Source organism: Pan paniscus, chromosome 2 (assembly GCF_029289425.2).
Source record: "Pan paniscus chromosome 2, NHGRI_mPanPan1-v2.0_pri, whole genome shotgun sequence".
NCBI lineage: Eukaryota > Metazoa > Chordata > Mammalia > Primates > Hominidae > Pan > Pan paniscus.
This window is the reverse complement of record NC_085926.1, coordinates 17,569,157-17,589,203: the sequence shown is the minus strand read 5'-3', so window position 1 is coordinate 17,589,203 and position 20,047 is coordinate 17,569,157. Positions and strand designations below refer to the sequence as shown.

General features: G+C 39.8%; 1 protein-coding gene across 24 annotated transcripts in view; it reads left to right on the top strand.

The window, feature by feature from the left end:
- The window catches only part of TBC1D5 (TBC1 domain family member 5), a 595,437-nt gene that overhangs the window by 146,220 nt on the left and 429,170 nt on the right, over positions 1-20,047 (top strand). For 7 of the 24 annotated variants that reach the window (XM_063602211.1, XM_055109548.1, XM_008951653.5 and 4 more), the window contains one exon: positions 18,347-18,551. The exons of the other annotated variants lie outside the window; for them this stretch is intronic. The gene's annotated coding sequence lies outside the window, so the exon portion shown is untranslated. The remainder of the gene's footprint in view (positions 1-18,346; positions 18,552-20,047) is intronic. 24 annotated transcript variants of the gene reach the window in all.

Below are 20,047 nucleotides of genomic sequence, written 5' to 3'. Positions count from 1 at the left end.
CACGTGCAATCCCAGCACTTTGGGAGGCTGAGGCAGGTGGATCGCTTGAGGCCAGGAGTTGGAGTCCAGCCTGCCTGGCCAACATGGTGAAACCCTGTCTTTACTAAAAATACCGAAAATTACCTGGGTGTGGTGGTATGCACCTGTAGTCCCAGGAACTCAGGAGGCTGAGGCACGAGAATTGCTTGAACACAGGAAGTGGAGGTTGCAGTGAGCACTGAGGTTGCAGTGAGCACTGGGCAACACAGCCAGACTCTGTCTCAAAAACAAACAAAAAATCATGGTTCTTAGCAAATTGATGGTAAGTAAAGTTATATGTAGTTACATTGTTTCTAGGCACCAAATCTTAATTATGTACAGCTGAAAATAGACTAAGCTACTGAGGGTCAAAATAGAGTATAATCATAGTCAAAAGAAAATATGCGCAATAATTTTGGAAGTTAGACTTTCAAAAAGGTCTCATATTTGAGAATTAAAATGATTTACCAATCTATTTCAATTTATATGTAATATATATGGTAGAGTCTTGTTACCCTCTGAGCTCTGTTTTCTGATAAACATTTTTCTTTTGTTATAAGAGCTAGAAGGAGTGGTTTAAACTGAATGTTACTGCTGTATTTTCAATGTGAAGGATGTCTAGTGTTCTGTTAAGAGTGATGAGTTCTTCATAAGGAAATTCTGGGATTGCCTTTAAGAAGTACTTAAAGGCACAGTGGCTCCTGCATGTAATCCCAGAACTTTGGGAGGCCGAGGCAGGTAGATCACTTGAACCAAGGAGTTTGAGACCAGCCTGGGCAACATGGTGAAACCCTGTCTCTACAAAAAACAAAACAAAACAAAACAAAGAAATTAGCTAGGTATGGTGGTGCTACTCGAGAGGCTGAGGTTTTCACAGGTTGAACCCCAAAATTAGGGTTCAGTCCAGGAGGCCATTTGGGTTCTTGGCTTCATGAAGGAAGGAATTCAAGAATAAGCTGACAGTAAAGTAGAAGCAAGTATATTAAGAAAAGTAAAGGAATAATGCCGGGCGTGGTGGCTCACGCCTGTAATCCCAGCACTTTGAGAGGCTGAGGCGGGTGGATTGCTTAAGGTCAGGAGTTTGAGACCAGCCTGGCCAACATGGTAAAACCCCATCTCTACTAAAAATACAAAAATTAGCTAGGCGTGGTGCATGCCTGTAATCCCAGCTACTCGGAAGGTTGAGGCAGGGAGCCAGAGGTTGTAGTGAGCCAAGATTGCGCCACTGCACTCCAGCCTGGGCAACAAAGCAAGACTTGGTCCCTCCACCCCGCCGCCGGCAGAATAAAAGCCAGAATGAAAGAATGATTTTGATTCTGGGGGCTGCTGGTTGGCTATTTTTATGGTTGTTTCTCGATCATATGCTAAACAAGCAGTGGGCTATTCATGAGTTTTCCGGGAAAGGGGTGGGGAATTCCGGAACTGAGAGTTCCTCCCCCTTTTAATCATATAGGGTAGATTCCAGATGTTACCATGTCATTTGTAAACTGTCATGGCACTGGTGAGAGTGTCTTTTACCATGCTAATGTATAAGAACCTTAAGGATGACCAGAGGTTGCTTTCGTTGCCATCTTGGTTTTTGTGCGTTCTTCTGGCTGCTTTATGCATCTCATTTTACCAGTGGGGTCTTTGTGATTTGTACCTTGTAAAACCAGTCCTGCCAAACTCCTGTCTCATCATGAGAGAATCAGTTGAGCCAAGGAGGTTGAGGCTGCAGTGAGCTGTAATCATATCACCACACTCCAGCCTGGGTGACAGAGCAAGACCCTGTCTCAAAAAAAAAAAAAAAAAAAAAAACCAAAAAACTTAAGAATCTTTTTGGAACTCTTCCTGTTTACACCTATTTTCTTTGGGGAGAGGATGGAGATAGTCCACAAATCTGAATTTTCTAGGGAAGTTTGCTATTATTTAATGTTAGTATGCTAATTTGGTACTTGAAGACTTACTTAGGCATTTGTCTGTGTTCATTCCACATTTATACTGGTGAGGCTTAGGATGTATTTTGGTTCCGTCTGGCCAACCTGCACACTGGCTTTAAGGATTTAAGTGAGGAATGCCATTAAAAAATCTGATTGTCGGCCGGGCACGGTGGCTCATGCCTGTAATCCCAGCACTTTGGGAGGCCAAGGTGGGTGGATCACGAGGTCAGGAGATCGAGACCATCCTGGCTAACATGGTGAAACCCTGTCCCTACTAAAAATACAAAACAATTAGCTGGGTGTGGTGGCGGGCGCCTGTAGTCTCGGCTACTTGGGAGGCTGAGACAGGAGAATGGCATGAACCCAGGAGGTGGAGCTTGCAGTGAGCCAAGATTGCGCCACTGCACTCCAGCCTGGGCAACAGAACGAGACTCCGTCTCAAAAAAAAAAAAAAAAAAAAAAAAAAGTCTGATTCTCTCGTATTATGGCATAATCAAGAGTAACATTTTGAAAAAAGTCTAGGAGTTGTCATTTAGAATGTTTAATCTTAATGCTCATCACATTGACTGAAGCACAGAGCTTAGCTATCTACATTTTCAGAGAGAGCTTTCTTTTAGTACTGAGCACCAGGGATCGTGTATTTCGGAGTGAAGATAAGTCAGAGGAAATCAATGTCTGAGCTCCATGAATCACACATTTCAATGTTATGAGCGCATGGGTATAGAAGACAGGAACTTCAGGTTTCCAAGGTATTCCATTGAGACAGATAAGGGAGTCACTTTAATTCACCACATGGGTTTTGATACACATTACTGATAGGTATACTTAAAGGCATTGTGTTGTGTAAAGGTTATGGGTTGTGGAATATCACAGACCTGAGTTTTAATACCACTTATTGGCCGGGCACAGTGGCTTATGCCTGTAATCCCAGTACTTTGGGAGGCCGAGGTGGGCGGATCACGAGGTCAGGGGATTGAGACCATCCTGGTTAACACGGTGAAACCCCATCTCTACTAAAAATACAAAAAAAATTAGCCAGGCGTGGTGGCAGGCGCCTATAGTGCCAGCTACTCAGGAGGCTGAGACAGGAGAATGGCGTGAACCTGGGAGACGGAGCTTGCAGTGAGCCGAGATCGCGCCACTGCACTCCAGCCTGGGCAACAGAGCGAGACTCGGTCTCAAAAAATAAAAAATAAAAAAAATACCACTTATTAACTGTGTGATATTAAATAAGTTAGTTTACTTAACAATGCCTACATTTCTTCATCTGTATAAGTGGGAATAATGTTAATAATAATGTGGGGTTTTCCCCCACAGAGAGTTGTATGGGTTAAATGAAATGACAAGTTTCTAAAAACAAAAAGTGGAGTCTAGGATATCTTCCTCCACCCTCACTCATCCCAACCCCAGGTATCATGGGCTAAGGAATTAATCTCATTAGGCATTGCTCACAAGGGCAGTTATAAGTTTAAAAGTTCATTTTACATATTGGTAGTCTTCTGTTTGTTTGATTTTGAGACGGAGTTTCGCTCTTGTTGCCCAGGCTGGAGTGCAATGGCGCAATCTCGGCTCACCACAACCTCCGCCTCCCGGGTTCAAGCGATTCTCCTGCCTCAGCCTCTGGAGTAGATGGGATTACAGGCATGTGCCACCACGCCCGGCTGATTTTGTATTTTTTAGTAGAGACGGGGTTTCCCCATGTTGGTCAGGCTGGTCATGAACTCCCGACCTCAGGTGATCCACCTGCCTGGGCCTCCCAAAGTGCTGGGATTACAGGCATGAGCCACCGCACCCAGCCCATATTGGTAGTCTTTAGATGAGGGCATTTCTGAATGTTTCAGTGAAAGGTAGTTGTTATTTCAATGACTATATAGGCTACCATGTTTAAAAGCAGCAACAGTTTTAGAACAGGTAACCAATCTTCAAGGCATTTTTCCTTCCAGCATGTGTTTAGGAGATGGCCCAGAATTTATTCACTTATGGGTGGTCCTGTAGGGAGGACTGGGAAGGCTATTCTTCTAAGTAGGATTATCAGTCTTCTTGAAATTCATCCTTGTAGGAGCATGGTAGTTAACCATGAATTTACTATCACCTCCTTATTCTGTTAACTTGGATAAGAGAATAAAATGTAAAGACAAACACAAAAGATTTCAAGGATTATTTTAAAAAAAGATTGACTTTGGGCAGTTTTTTTTTCCCCCCCCTCCCGGTCTTTCAAATGTCCTAAGGGCTAGGTGCCTTATTTTGGCTTCTGCTCTTGGAGAGTAATAACCAATTGACTTAGAGCTTTTACTGAATCAAAATAGAAAATATTAAACTTAAAGAAAAAAAGTTATGACCCCTTTTGGTTAGAAAACCAAAAGTCTTGTCATATAACATCATTTTTATAATTTCCCTCTCATTTCATTTTACTGCTTTATAATAGTTTAACCTCATCGAACATTTTTCTTATGGAATTTTGAATATTATTATTTTTAAACATTTTACTGCGATGAGACCATAGTAATAATCTTGCATGGAATCTTTAAATATTTTAAAGGTGTTTTTGAAGAATACCTTTAAAAATTATCCTTAGTAGCAAAAAATGACATTAGCAATATGAATTAATTCACTGCTGATTTATTGAGCTAGCAGACAGACTGAAACACTAGCATTAATAAATACATGTGACCTTCATGTATATATTTTACTAGTTTGTTAGAAACCTACTAAACAAGTAATCAAAATGCAAACCTGACAATTCAGTTGGTTTATTTACACCTATCACCTCCGTTATTAACATAACATAATATGTTATATGAATCATAGAGATCACAACTTGACAACTTTTAAGAGAGCGTATTCATTTGGAGATATGTCTAGGTTTGAAATGCTGTTTAGAACCAAGGGGACTTTCTCAAAATCTCAAATACCTGTGGAATTAGTGGTAAGATCTATTTTCTCAGCTTCAATTTAGTCAGAGAATTCAAATTATTTACTGTTATAAAAGCAAAATTAGAATTGATATCATTCACTCATTCCTTTATCTTTAACATACCTTAATTGGGGTGCAAGATACTGAGGTAGGTTTTGGGGACATATAGTATCCTGCTTTTTTTCCCTGATCAACCTTTTCCCCATCCCCCTCATTTCCCTTTTATACCTTTTGAGATGCGAAAGTTCCCTTGACCCTTAGGCAGGACTTTAGACAGGGGTGTGGCTTGCTTACTTGGCCGCCACCTTGCTCAAACCCCTTGCAGGAGGGGGAGCATGCAGGTGATCGAGAGCCAGAGCTGGGGTGAGCACTTTTGGGCTCCTCTGGACCCATGACAAGGTCTAGGGGTGTGTTACAATTAATACTGTCTTTGCAGTTGTCATCCGTAGATGGCTAAGTGTTAACCAGCTCAATGGAAAGTCAGGGTGGCAGCATTTTATACACTGCCCTCTTTGTACCCGGGTTCTTGTTCGGCATCCAGGAAGAATCAAGTCACATGGACTTGAAGGATGCGGAGATTTTATTGAGTGATGGAGGTGGCTCTCAGTGGAATGGGGAGCTGGAAAGGGGATGGGTTGGGAAGATAATCTTCCCCTGGAGTTCAACCGCCCCCAGCCAAACTCTGATCATCCCCAACCAAACTCCTCTCGACCTTCAGGTGCTTATTCTCTTCTCTCCTCCTCTGCTGCGCCTCTCTGCTCTTGTGTCAGTGGAGTTTGGGGGTTTTATGGGTACATGATGGGTATGTGGTGGGCCAGAGTGGTTTTGGAAAAAGCAACATTTGGGCAGGGAAACAGGGATAACTTTTCATTTAGGGCCGTGGTTTCCAGGCTTGAGGGTGGGGCCTTTGTGGGGGAACATCCCCCTTTTACCTAGTACTTCCCTGCCTCCTGTCTGTATCACTTTCATGGCACAAATAACCTTCCTAATGCCTAGATTGGAAACCTTGGAAATTTACTAAACTTACTTTTGTTATTTCTCTATGTACTACCATTTCTCTGTTCTTTTGTTTCTCAGTCCTCCATAGCCACAATTCTAGTTTGGTTATTGGTACTGTACCTGACCCTGAAAGCTATGTTTCTCACTAAGTTCCTGATAATTATTCAACCATTTTGAAATCCAGTTTAGATTTCCTTTATTTTTTGTGTGAGGGAGCTAATAGGCAGTGAGCTCAATAAAGGAAGTGTGGTAGTAAAGTAAGTGATGGAAAGTGGTAAGCCAAAAGCAGAAAAGATATATCTAAATTACTGAGTCATTTGAAGAGCTAACTTACCTGTTTTGTCTCTGGTTTTAAATAGTGTTGCCCTCTTATTTTCTAAGAAGTAAAGCATCCTCAGAATTCCAGCATGACTTGGGACAGTGACTACTTTTCATTGGTTTTCTTGCAGCACAAACAATTTTGGTTTGGTTTGAGTTTTTCTTTTTGCAGTTTGAACAAAATGGATTACAGTGTGTATTGGATAAAAGGTGACAGGTGATATTATAAAAAGGGAATAGATTTAAAAAAAGAACTCTGAAACAAATGTTATAATATAAGGAGTAGTTAATGAGATGCAGAATAAGAAGTCTGGAACTGAGAATTTAGAATATAAAACAAAGTTATGAACAGTGCTTAAAGTTTCCAGCCCATTTAATCCAAAATAATTTCTTCAAAAATCTTGTTTTTATCTTAGTTCCAAGGACATACTTACAAGAAGAGAATCCTTTAATATAAAATATACTTGTCTTTTTATTGTGTTGTGAAGAAGTCAGTTTTGAAAACTCCCATGCCTTATGCCTACCACAGGAAATGAACAAAGACTAATGTAAGCTTAAGGGAATTTTTCATCTCTTGGAGTCAAGTTGAATCTGCAGCTTCTTTAGGGAAACCATAGTTCCTGAAATTTTCTCACTTCTCAGACAATTTGACTGGTCTTTAAGATAGGAATAAAACTCAAGTGCCCAAAGCAATTCTAAGAATTGACCCAGCCTCTTTTGGCCCATTTAAATAGAGTGATGGGCTGGGGTTGGGGGGCGGGGGGCAGGGAATGGCTACCTTATTTCTTATTTTAAGCTAAATTGAACTTGGTATCCAGAGCTTGAGCCTATATGGAACCAGGATATATAGAAGAGAGGTTACCTTGTTGGCATCAGGAGTAATATTGGAAGATACAATGTTTGAATTTCAAAAAAATTCTCGTTTTACATTATACATGCATTAGTTTTTGTTCTGCATGGAGCTTAGGGTAGTGTGGGATCTAATTTAGTACCAACTATGGTTAGTGGAAAATGACTGTGAGTATTTGGGACAAAAATATGTTATATACTAATATGAGATTAAGAGTCATTTTGGAAGTTATGTTTTAATTATTAGAACACCTTGGAAGCATTTCATTTAACATAAAAACCAGAGGGACAGACTTATGTCATTACTTTGGGGATATTTGGCTGTATAAAAGTTTATAAAGTTGAAGAAATTTCATAAACAGAGTGGGTAATGATAATGTAAACCAAGTTTCCCATAATTACAATTCCTTTTAAATCAGTATAGCGTGGTGTAATGGTTAAGACTAAATGGATACTGGGGTCAGATTGCTTGGGTTCAAATCCCAGCTTTACCATTTGTTAGTTATAAGATCTTGGGCAAGTTAGTGTTTCTGAGTTTCTCTTATCTGTTTTTCTGGGGGAGGAGACAGGGAGGAAGGGTAGGCATTAAATGAGATACTCCATATAAATATCAATATCATAGTAAGCACTCAATAGATGTTCTTTTTACTAAAGTCCATTTTCAAGGAACTTTTACTATCTTTGGCCTTTTATTCCCTAGCACGGTCATGATGTAAGTCATAGGGTAAAAGCAAACAAATAAACTTGAGTGGGTATCTTTGTTTTTAGAAGAATACAAGGAAATACTATGCAATAATTTAAAAACTACAGCTGCCTACATATAACTTCACAGATAAGCCTTGAAAGAATCATATCATCTTAAAATTTCAAAATTAAAAAATAAGTTCTGTTAACCTTGGGTGAAAGTTTAGAGTTTTATAATTTATTAGAATCTGTAAGTCACCAGAACATTATTGCCAGACCTGACTTAGTGTGCCAGTAGATCAGGTTAATGGGAGCTGTTGGGTCATCAGTGTTCCATAGTGACAGTTGTAGTTCATGCAGAAGGGAAAGTGGACATCCTTTTAATATTTTGAGTGATTGGCAGTGTTGGGAAGTATGGTAGACATTTTCTGTCCTGAATACTGCTTTGGTACCAGTGTATGTTAGTGCCCATTGGTGTCACCAAGCAGGGCTATATGTAAGCTTTTATTCTTTTTTTTTTTTTTTTTTTTTTTTTTTTGAGATGGAGTCTCTCATTGTTGCCTGGTCTGGAGGGCAAATCTGCTCACTGCAACCTCCGCCTCCTGGGTTCAAGCCATTATCCACCTGGTGTGGTGGCTCATGCTTGTAATCCCAACACTTTGGGAGGCCAAGGTGGGCGGATCACGAGGTCAGGAGTTCAAGACCAGCCTAGCCAACATGGTGAAACCCTGTCTCTACTAAAAATACAAAAAATTACCTGGGTGTGGTGGTGGGCATCTGTAATCCCAGCTACTTGGGAGGCTGAGGCAGGAGAATTGCTTGAACCCGGGAGGCAGAGGTTGCAGTGAGCTGAAATTGTGCGACTGCACTCCAGCCTGGGCGACTGCGAGACTGTCTCTCCGGAAAAAAAAAAAAAAAAAGGAAAGCTGGAAAAGTATTATCTTCCACTAACGTATCAGAATATTTGGGAGAATCTGATTGTGAATCTCCATTTTAATAAGCTTCTCAAGTGATTGTTAATATGCACACTAAAGTTTTAGAACCACTGCTGAATTCCCTACTGATGGTTTTTAGGCTATTGGCCTCTGACTTTTCTGATGGAACCCCTTTTTTTCCACATGGGGAAAGGATGGAAGTAAGCTGTTCCTAATGACCTGCCATTCTCTATACCATGAAATTTTCAAAGCTTACAGGTCAGCCTTAGAACAATGAGATCTGTGAATAGCCTTCTGCTCTAAGTCTTTCCTCAGCTGGCACTCCTATGGTAGAGGAACATGTGACGTTAATAGTGATGCAAAACCCTATGTATCGTGTCAGAATCTTCACTTAACATTTTCAAAAATGTTAACACTTCTAGCAAGGTAGGAATTACTGGTGAGGAAATACTGCCAGTAGGAAATACTGGCCAGGATTGTAACTAAGGTTGATTTATTTTAAAGCTCAGACTCTTGACACTACACATGCCGTCCTACTTTTTAGTGGAAAGGGCTTGGGGTGTGGGTTCAGGGAGCCTTAAATTGGAAGTATGAGTTTTATCACTTACTTGCTTTTCTAATGACTTTACACTTCCATAACTTCAGTGTCCTCATCTGAAAAATGGGCTTGATAATTCTTACATTTTAAGATTACTGTGAAGATTGATGACCTAAAGCATATTTTTAGAATGCTTAGTATAGCTCTATCCCAGAGTAGGCATTTCAATAAATGGTAACTCTTATTCAGCATTTAAGATAAGACATAGAATGCAAATATGCCCCCATGGAGTTAACCAATTTTAGGCTAAATGAGTTTCCCAGACTATAAAATATCATATGCTTTTTTGTTGTGGTATGATAGCTAGAAACTAGGAAGTTATTGGATGTGTGAACAGATTTTCCTTTGGGAAGAGAATGTGGGCCTCCATTTTTATTAAACTACCCATATCCTAGCAAATTCTAAATTTATTTCTAACCCAGTGTATTCGGGTTCTCTAGAGGGACAGAACTAATGGAATAAATATATATATAAAGGGGAGTTTTTTAAGTGTTAACTGAAATGATCACAAGGTCCCACAATAGGCCGCTTGCAGGCTGAGGAGCAAGAAGAGCTAGTTTGAGTTCTAAAACCAAGAACTTGGAGTCCGATGTTCAAGGGCAAGAAGCATCTAGCACGAGAGAACGATGTAGGCTGGGAGGCTAGGCCAGTCTCTCTTTTTACACTTTTCTGCCTGCTTATATTCTAGCAGTGCTGGCAGCTGATTAGATTGTGCCCACCCAGATTAAGGGTGGGTCTGCCTTTCCCAGCCCACTGCCTCAAATGGTAATCTCCTTTGGCAGCACCCTTGCAGACACACCCAGGATCAATACTTTGTATCCTTCATTTTAATCAAGTTGACACTCCGTATTAACCATCACACGTCCACCCCTTGTCAATTTGAACCCATTCGCATCTCCTGAGATCATACATAATCCTTAAATAAAGATGATAATAAGGTCATAATTACACCTAACATAATACAACTATCCTTTGTACAACTGGAAATGCACCAATCCCCAACCCAAATACTATTACATATAGTTAACAATACTTAAATGCTGATATGAAGTCGGTAAATCTATGTCATGTGATAAAGGAGAAAGGAAATGAAGGTATTTTCTTAGTACAAGTGTATACATGCACAAACATGTTTCTAACAGAAGGAGGAAATATTCATGACAATTACAGTCCATGTTTCTACAGCTGGTCACTGTAGCTGGTATTGATTCTGTAGCTGGTATTGATGACTACCTTTTACTACTACCTATTCTGTATTCCCTTTGCCTTCAGCAAGCACCTCAACAGGTTGTGGTTTTTTTCCTGGTGGAGTGACCCAGACCTTCATTCCTAAGGGTTCTGGACCGTTTGTAGTCCTGCGTGGATTGAGCTGTTTCCCATTGACCTTAATCACAAGGCATGGTAATACTAAGAGACGCCCTAATGGATTTCCTGTATTCCATGCACACTCTTCCTTTCCTCCGTTGTGGAGTAGTACACTGATTTCATCTTGATAGTCCAGGTCATTCACCCCAGCCAACACTATAACTCCTTTCTTAGCCTGTTGGCTTAAAGGTAGGAGGTGCCCAAAGTGTCCAGGTGGCCATCTTAACTTCCAATTTAATGGAATCATTGTTATGTCTCCTGGTGCCATCGTTCCTACCTCTGGAACTATGATTTCTAGGCCAGCAGAACGTAATGTCATGGGAACAGGAAGCAAAAATTTTGCTAGTGGATCACTAGGGGTGATTGGTGAGTGGTGCCACTTCCACTTCCACCCTTTGATTCCTAGAGCCGTGAATCATGGCTATGGGAGAAACAGTACCATATATTAGACGCCGATTCAGAGCATACACAGCCTTCTGGAGAACTTTGCCCAAGCCTTGCAAAGTATTGTCACCTAGTTGGCGTTGTAATTGTGACTTCAAAAGGCCATTCCACTGTTCTATCAATCCAGCTGCTTTAGGATGATGGGGAACATAGGAAGACCAGTGATTTCCATGAGCATAAGCCCACCGCTGCACTTCTTCAGCTGTAAAATGAGTGCCTTGGTCAGAGGGTGCTGTGTGGAATACCATGACAGTGGATAAGGCATTCCATGAGTACATGGGTGCTAGTCTTGGCAGAAGCATTGCGTGCAGGATAGGCAAACCCATATGCGGAGTAAGTGTCTGTTCCAGTGAGGACAAACCTCTGCCCTTCCCATAGTGGAACAGGTCCAGTATAATCAACCTGTCACCAGGTAGCTGGCTGATCACCCTGAGAAATGGTGCCATATCGAGGGCTCAGTGTTGGTCTCTGCTGCTGGCAAATTGGGCACTCAGCAGTGGCCGTAGCCAGGTCAGCCTTGGTGAGTGGAAGTCCATGTTATTGAGCCCGTGTGTAACCTCCATCCCTGCCACCATGACCACTTTGTTCATGGGCCCATTGGGTGATGACAGGGGCAGCTGGGGAAAGAGGCTGAGTGTTGTCCACAGAAAGGGTCATCTTAGCCACTTGATTATTAAAATCCTCCTCTGCTGAGGTCACCTAGTCTTCTATTCCTCTGTCAGCTTATCATAGGGAACTCCCCATGAGGTCATCAGTGCAAACTGAGGGAGAGAAGGCAGGGTGGCAGGATCGGAGAACATGGGCATTTGAGCTACTTCCTCATGTAACTTATTTGTGCCTTCAGGACCTGCTTGAGTCCGATCATGTGTATACCACTTGGATTTGATGATATAATGCTGCTGTGCACGACCCACTTTATGGCTAGATGAGTCAGAAAGCACCCAGTTCACAATAGGCAGTTCAGGTAGCATGGTGACTTGATGACCCATAGTCAAACATTCAGTTTCCACAAAAGCCTAGTAACAGGCCAAAAGCTGTCTCTCAAAAGGAGAGTAGTTATCTACAGAAGATGGCAGGGCCTTGCTCCAAAATCCTAGAGGCCTCCACTGTGATTCACCTGTGGGAGCCTGCTAAAGGCTCCAAATAGCATCTCTATCTGCCACTGACACCTCAAGGACCACTGGATCTGCTGGGTCATGTGGCCCAAGTGGCAGAGCAGCTTGCACAATAGCTCGGACTTGTTGCAGAGCCTTCTCCTGTTCTGGACCCCATTCAAAACTGGCAGCCTTTCAGGTCACTTGACAAATGAGCTGGAGTAACAAACCCAGATGAGGAATGTATTGCCTCCAAAATCCAAATAGATCCACTAGGTGTTGTGCCTCTTTCTTGTTTGTAGGAGGTGCCAAATGCCGCAACTTATCCTTCACCTTAGAAGATAAACCTTTGAATCTCCACAGGCCCCACAGCATTGGACCCCTAGAAATTTTACTGAAGTAGAAAGTCCCTGAATTTTAGTCACATTTACTTCCCATCCTCTGACACGCAAATGTCTCACCAATAAGTCCAGTGTGTTTGCTACTTCTTTCTCGCTGGATCCAGTGATCATAATGTCATCAGTGTAATGGACCAGTATGATATCTTATGGAAGCAAAAAGCTGTCGAAATCTCTCCGAATAAGATTATGACACAAAGCTGGAGAGTTGATATACCCCTGAGTATATCAGGACAATAAAGGTATATTGCTGGCCTTGCCAGCTGAAGGTAAATTGCTTCTGGTGGGCCTTATGAACAGGAATGGAGAAAAAGGCATTTGCCAGGTCAATGGCTGCATACCATGTACCAGGAGATGTGTTAATTTGTTCAAGCAATGAAACCACATCTGGTACAGCAGCTGCATTTGGAGCCACTACTTGGTTAAGCTTACGATAATCTACTGTCATTCTCCAAGATCTATTTGTCTTCTGCATAGGCCAAATAGGAGAGTTGAATGGGGATGTAGTGGGAATCACCACCCCTGTGTCTTTGAAGTCCTTGATGACGGCAGTAATCTCTGCAATCCCTCCAAGGATTCGATATTATTTTTGTTTACTATTTTTCTAGGTAGAGGCAGCTCTAATGGCTTCCATTTGGCCTTTCCCACCATAATAGCCCTCACTATACCAGTCAGCCAATGTGGGGGTTCAGCCAGCTGCTAAGTTTACCTATGCCAATTATGCATTCCAGCACTGGGGAAATGACCATTGGCTGAGTCAGGGGACCCACTGGACCCACTGTAGGTCAGACTTGAGCTGAAACTCCAATAATTACTTGACCTCCATAAGCCCCTACTTTAACTGGAGGACCACAATGAAGTTTTGGGTCCCTGGAATCAATGTGAGCTCAGAGCCAGTGTCCAGTAGTCCCCCGAAATGTCTGATCATTTCTCTTTCCCCAGTGCACAGTTACCCTGGTAAAAGGCTGGAGGTCTCCTTGGGGAAGGATTTGAGAAAGATTCACTGCATAAATTGTCGGTAATATAGTGGGGTCCTTCCTCAAAGGGACCTGGCCTCGCCTTCATTCAAGAGTTTCTGGATCTGTAAACTATCTCAAGCCTGGAAATTAATTGAGGGACCATGATTCTCTGGGGTTTTTTTTTTTTTTTTTTTTGACAGATCCTTTCTTTGTAGCCCAGTCTGGAGTACAGTGGCGCAATCTTGGCTCACTGCAAGCTCTGCCTCCTGGGTTCACGCCATTCTCCTGCCTCAGCCTCCCGAGTAGCTGGGACTACAGGCGCCCGCCACCACTCCTGGCTAATTTTTTGTATTTTTAGTAGAGACGGAGTTTCACCGTGTTAGCCAGGATGGCTGTCTCCTGACCTCGTGATCCGCCTGTCTCAGCCTTCCAAAGTGATGGGATTACAGGTGTGAGCCACTGTGCCTGGCCCGATTCTCTGTTTTTATGATTCAAATTAGTCTTTTGCCCATTTGACCTAGAAGTTTTCTGCTTGTGTAAATTAGGTAGGAATGCAGTAGGCTTCCTATCACTTACGCTTCTAGGAACACCATGATTAATTAGTCAATGCCAAAGCTCTACATGAATCAGACTATTCTGATTGCTGCTTTGCCACTGCTGTCTATTATGGTAGCTATGCCCACCTTGCCTTTGACGGTTTTGTGTTGCCACTTGGCCCCTGCCACCTCGGGATCCAACTGTTCCCATCGTATTTAAATATTTGTAGTTGAGTGACTGTGGTTCCCACTGTTAGATCTGACTTATAGAGAAGAGCAATTATACGGCTCTTGGAAGATGCAGGTGCTGCCCTCACAAATCTGTTTGCAAGGCATTGGTTAAGGGTGTATCTTCTGGACCCTCCCAGTTGGGATGAGTAGATCTAAAGTGACTAATCCATTCCACCATCCCAATCTTCCTAAGCCTTTGGATTCCTTCCTCTACATTAAACCAAGGGAGATCAGGTATTTCCAATTTGCTCATAGTGTGCCATCTTTTAATCCATATTTCAGCCAACCAAGCAAATAAACCACTAGAACCTGTTTTAACTCCTCTAGCTGCAACACTAAATGCAGAGTCCCTACTTAGTGGGCCCAAATCAATAAATTCAGCCTGATCTAACTCTGTGTTCCTTCCACCATTATCCTACACCCTTAATGTACATTCCCATGCCTGTTCTCCAGATTTCTGTTTATATAAACTGGAAAACTCAAACAGTTCTTTTTGAGTGTAGCATACTTCCTCATGGGTCACACTCTCAACCTCACCTCTGGGGCCCGCTGGGACTTTAGTCTAGTTATAGGTCTAGAAACAAACAGGAATGTTGTAGGGGGGAGTGGGTGCTGATCTCACAGCTGCTTTTGGACCTTTGCACTTGCTGTGCCCCATACTGGAATACTTCCCATACCTTTCAGATCCCATTTCAAACTGATCTCTGGGCTATATCACATCTCCTTTTATAAAATCTTATGGCTCCTTCTCCCCATATTTTAAAATAGCATTTATCGGTTTGCAGGTAGGTATTCACATGGTTATTGGATGCTGTCTCCCCAAGTAAAATATAAGTTCTATGAAGGGCAGAGACAATTTCAGTGCTTACAAAGGTTTAGAATGGCCCTGACAGTAGACAACAAATATTAAATGACTGAAATGCCTGATGGGGCAATTAAAATATGAAGTGATTAATTCTAAAATGTATTAGTCTGTTTTCACACTGCTGATAAAGACATACCCAAGACTGGACGATTTACAAAAAGCGAGATTTATTGTACTTGCAGTTCCATGTGGCTGGGGAGGCCTCACAATCATGGTGGAAGGTGAAAGCATGTCTCACAGGGCGGCAGACAAGAGACAAGATCTTGTGCAGGGAGACTCTCATTTTAAAACCATCAGATCTTGTGAGACTTAATCACTATCACAAGAACAGCATGGGAAAGACCTGCCCTCATGATTCAGTTACCTCACACTAGGTCCCTCCCACAGCACATGGGAATTCAAGATGAGATTTGGGTGGGGACACAGCCAAACCATACCATAAAGTGTGCTAGTATATATGAGATCACAATGTTGGCATGTTAAGCATTGTTGTTTGAGAATACTTAAGTTGTTGTAGCATTGGTTTGATAAGCTCTTGAAGCCAAGAGCTTGAGACCAGCTTGAGCAACCAAGTGAGACCCCCATGTTTACAAAAAGAATAAAAGCATAAGTAGTATTTTGAATTACCCAATACAGCTTAAAATCTTCTCAGAACTTTATTGTATTGTACTTGAATGAACTTTACAATAAAAACTTTCCCCTTTTGTTGAATCTGCACAGTATTTGAAGTTTATAATCCAAAAGGCTATCACTGGTTATATACAAATTTATGTTTACTATGTGGAATGTGTTTGTTTATTTTAGTTGTCTAAGGCATAAAACCTTTAAAATTTTACCAACCTTGTTAAGACAAGAAATCATGGATATTTTAGTAGGTTTCTTAGCTCTTACGGAAGTTAGAAAGAAATCAAGAAGGTTTAAGTAATATTGAGATTATGCTTTTGTGTTGACTTTTTATATTTGGGCCTTTATTTACTGCTAGTCTGACTATTGTTGGCAGATTGAAGTGTATTTGTGAAAACTCCTAAGACTTTAGTATTTTATTGAAAATTGGTTTCATGCTGTTGTTTATGTTTTAAAATTAGTGCTCTCAATGAGATTTTGGTTTTCATCTATCCTAAATTCTCCCTAGGAGTGCACAACTTCAAAAAAAGAGGCACAGTCAGCAGAAAAAAGAGGTGGTCTGAGCATTTGTGCGTTAAATATGCATGTTAATTAGGAAAAAAATTAGGAAAATATGAAAACAGATGTTACATAAATTATTGCAGTCCCAGGGCAGCAGTAACTTATACACTGACAATAATTTTTGTATGTGCATGTGTATATCTATTTCTAGATTTCTCAATATTTATGTAATTCCTAAGAGAATAACTAGAAAAAGAATTGGTATATCCTTTCAGTGAGACTATGGTAAACATTCCTTCTGCATATGGATTTCTGAGAAAGTTTAGTTGTTTCATATAGTCTTACTGTAGAGATTTTTTTTGTGTTTCCTAATTCTGCCCATAGTGTTCTCTTTTTTTTTTTCTCCTTTTCTTGGTTTCTCTGATGGTATGTCAATTTGTTCTTTTATTGGCTATATCCTGTCACAACAAGAAGGTTAATTAAGGATGTTGGCAGTGTAAGAAATTGAAAATTGGCCTAAAATTAAAAATTGGTCTAAAGTATGTATTTAGAAATAAAACACATTACAACTACTCAGTACACTGATTGTAGTGTTACTTTTTCTTGTTACCGTTACACTTTCTGAAGAAATAGCCATCATTCTCTGAATAGTAGTGACATAGTACTATGATAATATATATTGGTACTTAAATACAGATTTCATCAAATACATGTATGTTGGAGTAGTTGAAAGCTATTTGAATATCTTTTATTCTAAACAGGCATCCAAAGAGAATAAAAATGGTCTGTATTTTTACAAAAGAAAGATGAGAAATAGTCATGCTTTGTTTTAGTGGTATAGCAATTTTTAGTTCAGCCATACACGAAAAAATGTGAATATAGCACTCTGCAAGGAGCAGGTGATAATATTTAGATATTTTCCATATGTGTAATATAATTTAGAAAAGTATTGTTTGTTACTTTTCAAATTAGATTGAAAGTTAAAATAAGAAAATGCAGCATCACAGTGTAACGCGTAATTCTCTTCACCAAACCGACATACAAATAAAACATGAATTGTATTCAATAAAATGGGTATATATCTAAAAGGACAAAAAACCATTTCTGGAAATCCTGTTTCCAGAAGAGTGACTTTTGTTACTCGATTTTAGTAGCATGTGATACTAAAATGTGTTTGAAATAATTTATATTGAATCTCAGTAAATTTCAGTTGGAATCTGTTGTCATGTTTTTCAGTTTCATGTTATTGATTATGTTTTACATTATATTAGCTAACTGCTGCTATCTTTTTATATGTGTGCTAAGCCACCAGTAAGCTCTTAACAGGTTGTTGAAGCTTAAGAACTAATAGAGAATGAAATCTAGGGGAAGTTGATAATATGTTTAGTAATTTTTTATTATTAACAGGTTCTTTACTTAAATTAGATAGCCTAGTTAAGAAATTTAGTTGTTATTCTTACAGATTTTATGTAAATATATCTGTGTGTATGATTATTTATGGAGGTGTATTACTAAAGATGAAAAAAAATTTTTCTTTAGAAAAAGGCTGTGAAAATTAATTTTAACACCTAAATATAATATTCACTTGTCATCACTGATGCATCTGTATTCTAATTTTACATTTTATTAATGCTTTAGAATCCATTTTCAATGGAATTTTTTTCACATTTCTTTTCAAATGTCAAATTTCCATTTTTTATATTATGTGATTTTAAAATGTGATATTATTTTACTATGTGTTAGAATAGTATGTTCCTCATTTCAACACTTTTATGTCATTTCAGTGCAAAGTTAAATGAAGTAAGAGGTGATTGTTTTATAGTGAAGCCTGTTGTTTTATATATGTAAAATGCCATTTATTTTTGGTGTTATAAAATACCTCCCTTTCTTCCAGGAGTTAAAATAGGTGAAGGAAAGAGTGATTAATGAGTAGGCTAACGTTTGTCCTCTAAGAACTTAAAATATTTTGATAGAAATTGTTTTTAGCCTGCTTTTTGTATTGTTTGATATGATATGATTTGTATTGTTTGATATGATTTAGGGTTTCTCCTGGGATAGGAACATTTGCAGCTATTTTATTTATTTATTTTTCTAGGGAGATGCTGTTTTTCCAGCAGCTCAGTTAAGGGAGAACTTAGCTTGTCTCTGTTTCTTGATTCCTCTTCAATTTCTGTTTGCAAACCAAGACTTGTGTTTGGAGAACTCTATTGTACTGAGCCTAAGTCATTTTTGATCTATAACAAGAACATGCATTTTCACATGTCAACCGGATTTGTGGACCAGTAAAGTTCTCCCACAAGGTAAGCATATATTTATTCAAAATATACATTTTAAGATAGAATACTCTCAATACCCTTACCATAGTAATGTGTTCCATAGATTTTTGTACAAAAAAAAGGTATGTGTGTTTGTGTACTTCTGCCAAATTTAGATTGAAGACTCCTTCAGGGAATAGTGTTGGCCAACCAACACAGTTACTCAGTTTCCTGATCTTTTTCTGTCCTACCTCCTGCTTTTAGTCACCAGTTTCCATTCTTCCCCCTTTGTCCATTGTTTTTCTTCGCAGTTAGCTGAGTCTTCAGGGTGTCTTTTAAAAATGTTTTCCCACCAGCAGACTTTAGCATTTTCCTTAGGGAATCTTTTTGTATCCATAGGCCTTTTATTTTCTTTTCTCCACTCCCCACTCCCCCACCATTTCTTAAAGAAGTAGGAAATTAGAATGATTGAACTTAGAGTTGGAGGTATATCAGATAGATAACATTCACAATTTTTTTCCTTATTACAACCCATAATAAGGAATAAAATGTACATTTATGAGCCGAGTCCTATAGGTATAAATGAAACCGAAACAAAAATTTAATTCTTACTCCAACTGCCTGGGATGTGCTGTATGCTATATTATATTATTTGTATATTTTATTTAATGCTTCCTGGTATGTGTCACTTATGCAGTTTCAGAAACCCAGCTTTAGATCACTTGAATGTTTGTTCATCACTGATTTGTTGGGAGAGTAAAAGAAATGAGACAGTTTCTTTTCTGCCTCAGTGAAGCTGCCTTTTCTTTTGTCTCTTCTGTGCTTCTCATTTCTTTCCCCATTCAATATAAGCTGTCAAATGACTTAGAGAACTGGGTAACTGCTGGGAAACACCACAGTCCTTACTGGGTTCTTTTGTAGTAAGAACATAAGCACAAGTACTGAGATCTCAGAATTTTAAAGGAGAATAAATTTTTGATATAATCATGTCTTTTTAGTAAGGTGTATATTTCTTTATTCTCTTCTTGTTTGTTTTGTCTGTTCAAATTGTATGTGCATCCTGATGCCCTCAAATCATTCTTGGTTTGAAACATGTTTAACTTTTTACATCCTGAATATCAAGTTAGAATAACCCAGATCCTTGCCCAAAGTGATCTCTTCTAGTACCCATTCCCATTTTATTTAACATTTGTATCTTTTTAATAAGTTGAAGGCATTTTTTCCTGATGTATAAAAATAATATTTTTTATTAGAAAGTTTGGTAAATACAGAAAAACATAAAGAGGATAAAAATTATCCCTAATCCTGGTTGGGCATGGTGGGTCACACCTGTAATCCCAGCACTTTGGGAGGCCGAGGTGAACAGATTGCTTGAGCTGAAGAGTTGGAGACCAGCCTAGGCAACATAGCAAATCCCCATCTCTGTCGAAAAAATAAATGTTGGCTGGGCACAGTGGCTCACGCCTGTAATCCCAGCACTTTGGGAGTCTGAGGCGGGTGAAATATGAGGTCAGGAGTTCGAGAACAGCCTGGCCAACATG